Source organism: Peromyscus maniculatus, chromosome 10 (genome assembly GCF_049852395.1).
Source record: "Peromyscus maniculatus bairdii isolate BWxNUB_F1_BW_parent chromosome 10, HU_Pman_BW_mat_3.1, whole genome shotgun sequence".
Classification (NCBI taxonomy): Eukaryota; Metazoa; Chordata; class Mammalia; order Rodentia; family Cricetidae; genus Peromyscus; species Peromyscus maniculatus.
The window spans coordinates 24,726,126-24,737,539 of NC_134861.1; the positions used below are offsets into that span (position 1 = coordinate 24,726,126).

An 11,414-nucleotide genomic window follows, 5' to 3' on the forward strand; every position below is an offset into this window, starting at 1 on the left:
TCAAATGGGAAGCCATCTATCATGGAATATTTGGTGTTACACAGCCTTAATATTTCAGCTGTCTTCTGCTGTGAAATTCTTGCATGTCCAAATACTATAGACTGTTTGGCAAACAGCTAGGCTTCTCAGATGCTGGTCCACTAGATAGCTAGCACCCCTACAAGACCTAGAAGGACTAGCAAGCAGCAGATGCATAGCTTTGTTTCTTGTGCAAATGAAGCTCATACCATCCCTTGCCTTCGAGCCTGGTGGCATTCCAGAGCAACTGACTGAGAACAACAGGGTTTGGACTGGAGCAGAATTCCAGAGACACAGAACCACATGGCTGAAGAAAGGAGAGGAAGACAGAGATTCTGTAGACGGTAAAGCAGATCTCTTGTAGGGCCAGGGTAAGGAGCCAGGAAGGACAGATGGAGGATGAAAGGGCAGAGGATGAAGATGAGGTCAAAAGCATAGGAGCTTACTAAAACTAGGAGGACAGGAAAAGTGGACACAGAGAGGAGCTGAGACTCAGGACAGAACTAAAGCTGTATGGATAGAATTTTGTCATAGAGGAATTAAGTTAACAGACAAAAGAGTGTGGTGTATGTAGATTTCTTTCCCTTAGATACCCCACGCCATATGTAGCTTCTTTCCCAGGACTCTGGGAGGAATTTTCTCAGGGCTGGAACTTGGGAAAATTCCATTATCCTTAGTGTGGGGAGCTAGTTGCTGCGTAGGAGACCAACACCATCAACAGAAACAATGGAAACAGACACTGGCTTCTGTCTATTTTCATGTGCTTACAAGTGACCTTCCCCCTTTTATCTGACTTCCCAACTGTCTTCCCTGAGGCATTAGACACAAATACAACAGCTTCACAGAGATTCCCAGCCAGGCTGGCAACTGTGAAGGAGGACTGTGAAAGGTCAAATCTAGCTCGTGCTCCATCTCTCTCCATCTCTCTCTCTCTCTCTCTCTCTCTCTCTCTCTCTCTCTCTCTCTCTCTCTCTCTCTCTCACACACACACACACACACACACACACACACACACACACACACAGACCTTTAAGTGGTTCTATTTCCTTCTTTAGTCCCAAACTGATGAAACAGAATTCCATTTTTTTCTAAATTCCCCCACAGAATGTGGACTTCCTTTTGAACAAAATGTCCTTTTGGAAATTGTTTCAGGATAAATACAAAATAGGATAAGACCAAAGCTGACAGTTACAGCCACCTTAGCAGAGAAAGCAGGATGTGAAGGGTGTGACAATCAGAATGCACATTATAGGCGTGCGGAACTGTCAAAGAACAAACTCAACAAAAGTTAAAAACAATAATAATAACAATAAGGCAATGAACACAATCCCACAGCCTGAACCGTGCCTGCCTTTCCTGCCAGAGGGACAGGAACTGAAATACACACTTCCAACCTCTCCTGCTGCGGACCCAGCGCGGGCTCACACTTGCCCAGGGCTGTACAAGAGGCAAACAAAGAATCTTGGGCGAGAGAGAAAGTGCAGGCACTTAAACCGAGCATCCGCCCTTTTCAGCCTGGTCAAGTACCAGCTGAAAGGTAAGGGATGCCACATCCATCTCACCACAGATGCACAGGATGTGCCATGTGCTCTGAGGGTCTTGGCTGGGACCCCAGTGGCGGCTGCCAGAGTCATGTTCTCTGGATTTCCTTCTTCCTGCCCCTTCTATACAGGAAGCCAGGAAGCAGTACATGCTGCTCTCTGCAGCTAAGGGGAACTAACAGGCAACCCTGCCTGAGAAAGGAAGAGTTCCCATCCTGCCGCATGATCTGGGATGGATTTAGGAGAAAGTGTGCATCTGGTTTGAGCTCCATTAAGTCACTCCTCAGGGTAGGAAGTTCACTGTTCCGAGCCCCTTTCTGGATCTAACTACAGGTCTTTCCTCTTAGAATCTGATCACCTGAAATATTACCACTGACGCCACTTATCTGGAGCCCAAGAAACAGCCATGCCAATAGCTGAATCACATTTCCTCCTTGTCACTGTAAGTAGAGATCTTCCCAGCGAGAATGAGACGTTTAATGGGGCTTGGCTGGACTGCTGGAGTCAGAGTCTAAGGCCTAAGCAGAGGATTGAAAGAAGGGGTACAGTAGGGTTAGGTGCCACCCTCTTTGAACCCGGTTGCTGCAGTGGGTGTGTGGAGTGGCTACCAGTCAGGAGGCCCCTGAAGGTAAGAGAACATGAATGAAGTAGACCCTTCACATGACGGGCTCTTGCCTCCAAACCAGGCCATGTTGATTGTTCACTATTTGTTTATATAACAGCATTGCAGAAATGGGCGCCCACTCAGTGAAGGGTTCACAACACGCCCCCACGGTCGCATATACCAGGCGGACACTTCCGCCTAGCCAATTCCAAGTCAAGATAGCCATTTCCGGGTCAAGGTGTCTCGCGTGACCAGGATCCGTGACGTTACATGGCCACGTAAGCGCGCAACGTGACCATGTGATCTACGCACATGCGTGGAGTAGTGACGTGACCTGGCCACGCCTCCAGCCGGTTTTTAAAGCGGAGCGCCATGTTCCCGGTTCTCTCTCTCTCCCCTTCTTCTCCACGCACGTGTCTCTCCCACAGGCCTGAGCACTCTCTGTCCCTTTATCTCTAATAAACTCTTATAAGGGGATTCTGTCGTGTTTTGTGACACTTCCTTGCAGGGTAAGAACACAACGCAGCTAAATAACTAACACTCAGGACTCATGTGAACAGCCCTGACCTGCCAGGGAGCTAACGCCTGCGAGATCCCCTCAAACAATGAAAGATGGAAGTGGATGGCTGAGTGCCTCTTCTGAATGCTTATAAGGTGAATCTAGATTTTTTTTTTTTAAACTTTTCAGAAGGTCCTGAGTGGACTGAAGCTCCAATTGCTCAGAAATGGCTTCACTGAAGCATTTGTGTTGACTTCCTTCCCTCACCCTGCACCATGCTCCTGCTGCCTGGAAACACCTGAATAAATTACCACATTTTCAGACAGTCCCTTACCTGAGTTCCACCTTCCAGGGAGGACCTACGATGGGAAAAGAGACATTTTGTTCAACACGAATAAATCTTGAGGGCCCTCAAGGCTCAGTTTTTACAGAAAGCCCAGCAAATAGTACCAGCATCTGGAGGGATCCCAGTCTTTAGCATTTATAAGGATGTGTCAACTGCTCTCCAGCACTTTCTAGTTGCCTTGTTTGGATCCCGTTGGTGCCAGGAGCAGGGTGTGACAGGCTGAGCATGCTGCCTGTTGGCAGACGGTGGACTTGGAGGTTTTGGATTAGGAAAGCAGTGGAGCACTTTCGGCAGTGCTCAATGGGCCACCCTAGCAGAAGCAAGGAAACCAGTGTTGCTGAGAGCAATGTAGATCATGATGACCCAGCCCAAGAGGTTTCAGAGGAGAAAAATATCAGTGTGTGGCAGAGAGACCACTCTTGTGATACTTTAGTGAAGAATGTGGCTGCTTTCCGCCCTTGTCCAAGAAACCTGCCCGAGATTTGAAGAGTTTGGGAGCAATGGTGTTGGTGGAGGAGACTGGAGGCGGCCTAGGGTTGACTGTGTCATGTGATTATTAGTGATCACTCTTATGCAGATCTATAATGACAAGGAGCAAGCTGAGCAAGGAAATACAAAATACACAGCTTGAGGGGGAAAGGGGCACCAGGAAGTCTAAGGGGGTTAAAGCCAATGTTCAAGGAGATAAAAAGTTTAAAGAAAAGTCTGATGCCAAATAAAATAAAGGGAGTGGTGACCTCAGGGCAAAACCCCACCCAGCTGAACTTCCAATCTGTGGAAAGAAATTACAGAAAGACTTAAGCAGTGAAGGAAACCATCAGTTACAGAAAGCTGATACAAATGTCATTGAATAAAAGGACCATATTCCAACCCTAACAAACAGCAGAACTGGTCACTTCAGCCCTGGGGTTCTTGCTTTAGAGTCAAGGATACAAGAAAGGAGTTGTGGAATCTCCCTCCCTGGCTAAGGAAAGCTGCTGAGGCCAGAAGTGTGACAGGGATGTCCCTGCATGGAGGCCCAGAAAGGCCCTTGCATGAAGCTGTGAAAGTGAAGCCTGGATTGTGTTGACACCCCAGGATGTTGGAGATGCTAGAATCATAGGATACCAGCCAAAGAGAGCTGCTAAGAGGGAGTGGAACCAATCCGAGAGAGAGAGAGAGAGAGAGAGAGAGAGAGAGAGAGAGAGAGAGAGAGAGAGAGAGAGAGAGAGAGAAGTGTGTTGAAGTCAACAAAGCTGAAGAGTTAAAGATCTGAAGAACACTTTGACATTAGACACAGAGATGCAGAGTTTGGAGTTTGTCCAGATGATTTTTGGTCCAGTATTTCCTCACTATGCTCCCTTTCCCCCGTTTTGGAATGGTAATATATATCCAGTGCCATTGTATGTTGGGAGTATATGATTTTTGATTTTGATTTTACAGGAATTACAGTTAAAAGATTGCCTTGAGTTTCATAAGAGACTTTGGATTTTTGAACAGTGCTGAGACTGTGATAAAGTACGGGGGTGGGGGTGGGGGGGCAGCTTTTGAAGTTGGGCTGAATCTATTTTGCATTATGTTATGGCTACAAGCCCATGGGGGCCAAGAAGTAGAATGGAGTGGTTTGAATGAGAATGGCCCCCATAAGGGCAATCATAGATTTGAATACTTGGTCCAGGGAGGCACTATTTGAAAGGATTAGGAGGTCTGGCCTTGGAGGAAATGTGTCACTGGGGGTGGTCTTTGAGATTTCAAAAAGTCCATTCCAAGCCCAGAGTCTCTCTTTTCCTGATGCCTGGGGACTCTCAGCTCCTTCTCCAGCACCATGTCTGCCTGCATGCCACCATGCTTCCCACCATGATGATAATGGACTAAACCTCTGGAACTGTAAGCCATGTTTTCTTTTGTAAGGACCATGGTCATGGTGTCTCTTCACAGCAACAGAACACTAAGACACACCCTGTCCTCGATTTGTTTCTATTGCTGTGCCATCTGTTCAACAAACAGCGTGACCAAAAGCAAGTGGGGGAAGAAAGCGTTATCTTACAGGTCACACTCCTTCCCCGAGGTAATTCAGGGTAGGATCCTAGAAGCACAAACTGACGCAGAGGTGTGTAGGGACACTGCTTATCGTCGTCTTATTCTCCGGGCTTGCTTAGCTTGCTTTCTCACACTCCCCAGGACCACTGCCCCCAGTGGGCTGTACCCTCCCACATCGATCATCAATCAAGAAAAATGCCCAATCTGATTGAGGTATTTTCTCAATTGAGGTTCCCTCTTCCCAGATGACTCTAGCTCATGTCAAGTTAAAACAAAACAAAACAACAACCAACCCAACCACAAAACCTAACCAGCATAGGTCTTAAGCATCTCCTGTCTACTCCAGGCCCCCTTGGATCTCATTCAGGTTCTCCTTGTTACCTCTTCAAATATATAGATCAGTGGTTCTCAACCTGTGTGCTGTGACCCCTTTGGGGGTTGAATGACCTTTTCATAGGGATCACATATCAGATATCCTACATATCATATATTTACATTACAAATCATAACAGTAGCAAATTTACAATTACAAAGTAGCAACAAAAATAATTTAATGGTTGGGGTCACTACAACCTGAGGAACTGTATTAGAGGGGCATGGCATTAGGAAGGTAGAGAACCGCTGATAGAGATGTATTGAACTTCTCTGGCTTAAATACAAGGTGGTCTGAGTCTGCATCATAGAAGCCCCTGCAATCTTGTTTAACTCCAGACTGGGGGACTTCTGACCCGACTATAACTTTTCTTGGTTTAAGGGAAAGACTTAGAGCCTGAGGCTGGAGAGGTAACCATCAATGAACCATGGAGGTCCTGACTTGGATCCCCATTGCGGGAGAGGCACAAACTGGAGGTTCCCCAAGGCTCATTGGTGAGCTCAAGTCTATTGAGAGATCGTGTCTCCAAGGCAGTGGATGGTGTTCCTGAGCGTAACAGCCAAGGACGGTCTTTGGCTTCCACATACACGTGTGTACCCATGGCACCAGCATGTGTGAGCATACACATGTGGATGTGTGAGCATGCACTTATGGATGTGTGGGTATGCACATATACACACTTTTTAAAATATGTATGGGTCTGGAAAGACATCTCAGTGGTTAAGAGCACTTGTTGCTCTTGCAAAGGACCTGGGTTTGGTTCCAACACCCACGTGGTGGTTCACAACCATCTTAAATCCAGCTCCAGGGGATGTGATAACATCTTCTGACCTCCACTGGCACCACACTCCCATTTAGTGCATACAAAACCCTCATACGTGCAAGCAAAACACGTACACACGTAAAATACATAAATGAATCAAAGACAAAAAACAAGCAAACAAAAAAACCAGTCACTGACCTGAATGATGGCCGTGACAGGGACCACAGCTGACCCTTGGTGAGGCAACCTTTGAGAAAATGGGCATCTTTTGCACAATAGCTTCGAGTGAATGGAGGTGCCTGGCACTCCAAAGCTGAGGGGCCCCCTGCCTTGCCGTCAATGTGTGACCCATCTGCAGCTCATCAACATGCCAGCCCACCCCAGTTGGGAGGGCTGTTGACCCTGCAGGAGATGTTCAGGCAGGCCTCTGTCACCATGCAGGTCTGGGGAACCTGTGGGGAGCAGGCTTCTAATGAACACACACACGACTTGTTTGACATTTCCCTGCATTCTTACATTTTCCAACTGCCTTCCTGACCCCATGCACACAGCCCGCAACACGGCAATTAATTGTTCTCTGCGGCTCAACAGCATTGGTGTGCACAGCCACGACGGTGGTATTGCTCCGTCCTGTCCTGAGTTAATCAGCAGCCACCCACCCCCAAATAGACGAAGTCATCCAGCTGCAGACCGAGCTGTCAGCACCGCCCCCCAACGCGCACGCGCGCGCGCACACACACACACACACACACACACACACACACACACACACACACACACACACTTGCTTTCAAGGGACTGCAAGGGAGCCCAGCCAGTGCCCAGAGAAAGCGGCTCTCAGGGCTCTTCCTTTTCTCCTCCTCACAATTGGCAGGCTGGGGAGGGGAGGAAACGGGCCTTGGGCTTGGCAGCCGGGCGGGAGGCGCCCGTTAACAGCTTGCCTTCCTGTTGATACGGGGCCTGGCACAACTGTTAATTTCTCTTACAGAGGTGACAATTGGGAAATCTAGGACTACCGGGGAGCTGCAGTCTAGAAACAGGCCCAGGCACTGCTGAAGCCAGGCCAGGAGGCTGGAAATGGGCAGGCGCGGAGCCCTGCGGTCCTCAGGGGGCCCTGCGGTCCTCAGGGGGCCCTGGCCGTGCCTCCCCTGCCAAGCTGCCCCCAATACAGTGCCTTTGGAGGCAGGCTGTGGAGTCCCTTGGGACAGAAACCTACTCCTCAAAAGGATCTGTGTAAGACTTGTGGGATCCTGCCCCTGCCAGCCACCAGCACGCAGCCCTGGTGTGGCTTCCAGCAGAAACCACGGAGGGAGTACCCCAAGACTACTAGGCAGCCCCCTTCTTGCTGCTCCCCTCTGACAGCCTCACCCCTAGGGAGGAGCTCTCCATGTGCTGCACAGGGAAAACACGTGGAAAGCCAGTCAGGCCTCATTACCATAGGTGGCACCAAGGCCCTTGATCAGTCTTTAAAACTTCCGCGTGATTATGAAAAGCAGCAGGGTGGAGATCGCTGTTGTTGGTTGCATTACCATTGTTTTATAGGAGGTGCTGGAGTGTTTCAAAGCCCTGTTGGGCAGTGAGTGAGGACAAGGAAGGAGATGAGGAGGGAGGCCATTCCCAACCACAGCCCCTCTGCTGGGCTGAATGGCCATTAACAGCAGGTGTGGGGGATTCCTGAGATGTGGGACTCGCAGTCCAGCACCCTATCAGTCCCAGCGCAATGAAATCTGCCCTCAGCCTGGGTTCCCACTGAGTTTCTTGGAGGCAGGGACAGGGACCTTACCCCTCCTCCCTCACCATCAGTTCCTGGGGTACCGCCTCCTGTTTGATTCAACTACAGCCGGGCTGCTAGCCTCTGCAGGAATTCCACCAAGCCTCCCCAGCCGGCAGAAAGATGAGAGGGGCAGCTTGAGTGTGGGAGGAAGAGCAGGCTGCCGGCTGAGCCTTGGGAGAGCGGTTGCAAGGCTGTGGACGCAGGACACTGTGGCTGCAAACATTTTAGAAGCACAGAGCTTGGCTTTTAAATATCCCTATGCATACAAATTTATTGTTAAAGGAACTTCACTGGAAAACACCAGCTATTTTGGAAGTTTTGACTACTATGAAAGGAAAATCAGGGTTTTCTCTTCTTTTTTTCAGTTTCACATGGAGGAAGTAAAATAAGGATTTGTGCAAGCGCAGTCACACCCCATCTTTCTGAGGAGTCTTGAAGCCTGATGGGTGGCTCCTCCACAAGCCACCAGTGAAGGTTACCCCACTCCAACAACCCCTCTGTCTTCAACATGGCCACCCCTGGTCACTGAACTGCCCTATGGTGTCAAAGTCTTTCCCAACCCCTGCCTGTGAGCTCCCCACCCCAGCCCTGCCTATTCTACACGTCCTTTTGCAGAAGTTCGCAAAGCGAGCAGAATCTTCCCATGCTGCCAAGCGTGCTTCTCCGGTCCCTTGGGGATGCTACCAGGTAGCCAGTTCTGCCAGAAGTTCCTTTCCTGGTGTGTCCTCTGCCCACGGACCCTTGCTTCCTGGGACTGTCTGAAAAATGGGTGGCATTGTCTGTCCCCTGCTCCTCACCATGTACCATCACTAGGATAGACTATAGGAGAGACGCTAGTCAGCAACAGGCCCCAGAGGGCTGCAATGCTCCCAGCAGCTGACATGCCGGGAATGGGGGGAATGGCATTGACTTGGCTGCCTTGAGTGAGTTCTCCGACATGGCCGCCATCCCTGTGCTGTGTCGGGAGCCGGCCCTTCAGAGCTCCCAGGATCACAGGCTGTCCATCACCTGTGATGCCATGGCTACTACCTTTTCAACTATACATATGTGTGTATGTATATATAAACATATAAATATATAATATATAAATGATATAATAAATATATACACATGTAAATATATGATACATAAATAATATTTCAGATAGATAGATAGATAGATAGATAGATAGATAGATAGATAGATAGATAGAGTTTGGATGGCCTTTCCATGTTTTTGAACTCTGAAACACTCAGTACTGCAAACAGATTGCTACTGTCCTCAGTCTGTTTAATGTGTTTAACAGGGTCTTATATGCTTAGTCTTAATACCTCTATGGGTTTCTTGTCAGGGTCTTGACACCAGCAATTCTGTCGTGAGCATTTTCTCTATTTGCCAACGATGTCTAATATAACTCTTGGCACTGGCTGAGTGACACATTAGAAACTGGGACCATCCCATTGCCTGGTGCCCATGAAAGCAGAAATAACACTGAAGAGTCCCCTATGGTCCTTGAACTTTGGTCGGTTTGGAGAGGAGATTGTCAGCTTGCAGATCTTCCAGCCCTAAGCTCTGCCTGCTCTGTGAGGCGTGGAGCAAATCCAAATAGCTTTATTTGGGAGGCCGACGGGGAAGACTCCAGGCAGACTCAATAAATGGCCATCCTTCTCTCACTGGGTTTTATTTCCTTAGTGGTGAGCTGAAATCCTGCTGATCCCAGAGTCTGCAGTAATAAATGGACAGGGACCGTGAAGGAGCTGTCCTCTGAGCTGCAGGGAGAACCAAGCGTGCCTCTCTGGTTCCTTGGGGATGCTACCAGGTAGCTGTTGCAGCTCTCTGTGGCCCCTCTTCTTTTTCTAGAGAGGGACTGTTTGTGGCATCTCTTGGGTCCCACCAACAGTTTGTGAGAAAACGTATAGAGTGTTTGCTTTGTTTTGAGACAGGGTCTTGATGTGGAGCCCCGACTGGACTGGAACTTGCTGTGGCAGTCTTCCTGACTCTGCCTTCTGAATGCTGAGATTACAGGCTGGCACCACACCTGCCATGCCTGGAGGTTAGCTTTTTCTGTGTTACCCTTGAAGAGCCTGCATGAGTCATCAACGAGCCAAGCAAGCTCTCCTGTTTTCCAGAGAGCTCTAAAGTCATCCCACTTTCCTGAACAAATTATCTGTATCCGCATCCACACCCTCAGTTACCTGTCGCTGAGGCTGAAACCTCACCAAGCTCTGCTTCAGTGCCTGGGACTTCAGGCTGTCCCCCTACCCCCTGCAGTGTGCTAGGGAGCTGGCTCTGGACTCTGTGTCCTGATATAGATAAAGGCATGTTGGTGAGGCCAGGAGTCCCTCTGCCAGATGGGCGGAAAGGCTGTGGGCTGACCACAGTTGGCAGTTGGAAAAGGATTCCAGCCTATAAATGCTTTGCTGCGTGCAAGTTGTCAGCAAGCAGCAGGGAAGCCCAGCCCCCACGTGCTGGGCACGCTGCATTCCAGTCTAGAAGGTCCTCCCTTCTCCCACCTGACAAAGACTCAGCCCCAGCCTCATGCGCCATCATCTATTCCTTTCAAAGCTAGCGATGGAGGAGATACCTATGAGGATGAACTCCACACTCCCTCGTTGTAGGATAATCTTCTTGTTTGTACACTGTGAAGATGTGTCTTTGCCAAGGAGCCTTCTGACTGGTTTAATAAGAGCTGAATGGAAAATAACTAGGCAGGAGAGAGCAGGCAGGACTTTTGGGCAGAAAGAGGAACTCGGGATGAATCTAGGTGCGGCTGGAGATGCCAGCGAGACACAGAGGGAGTCAGACATACAGAATGGAGGAGAGGTAAAGAACCATATGGCAAAACATAGATGAATAGAAACAGGTTAATTTAAATTGTAAGAGCTAGTTGGGAGCAAGCCTAAGCTAAGGGTCAAGCTTTCATAATTAATAATAAGTCTCTGTGTCACTATTTGGGGGTTCATAGAAAGCCCAGCTACACTCCCTACCTACAAGGGGCTCACGGTCTCGGAAGCCTCCTCTGACTGCCCCAACCCACACCCAACTCCGGGTTCAAACAACTCGTGGACACAGGACCTTCATTAATATGACCCTCAACTTTCAGGGGAGTTCACAGGGCAGTGAAAGGTTAAGGACATCTCCAAAGTCAGAGGGCTGGCAGGCCTTAAATCTCCTGCCGTGATCTGATTGGTCTTATTTCCACAGCCACTCTCCAGGTCCTCAGGAGGGGACCCCAGCACATCAGCTCCCCCATGCATAGCCTTCCTGTCAACTGTCAGGTCCCAAAGAAATCGGGGACAAGGCCCACTCAGTACCTGTGGCTCCAACTGACACTTCTCACCCTGCCCCCTACCCTCACCCTCTCCAGCCCAGGGGCTGGGCCTTGCTTCCTTCCCAGGGTTCCTCATTCCTCTCCACTTCTGCCACTCGCTCTCGGCCTCTTTGCCCTTGTGGTTCTCAATCTCTCAGCCCTCAGCTCCTCTCTTGACCCCCCTCTCT

The 11,414-nt window shown here is 49.3% G+C and overlaps 1 long non-coding RNA gene across 1 annotated transcript; it reads left to right on the forward strand.

Moving 5' to 3' along the window:
• Positions 1-202: 202 nt before the first annotated feature.
• LOC143267507 (uncharacterized) lies at positions 203-9,311 on the forward strand. Its single transcript, XR_013042645.1, has 3 exons — positions 203-362; positions 1,907-2,001; positions 8,303-9,311. It is a non-coding gene; the product is annotated as an uncharacterized LOC143267507 (long non-coding RNA).
• Positions 9,312-11,414: the final 2,103 nt, after the last annotated feature.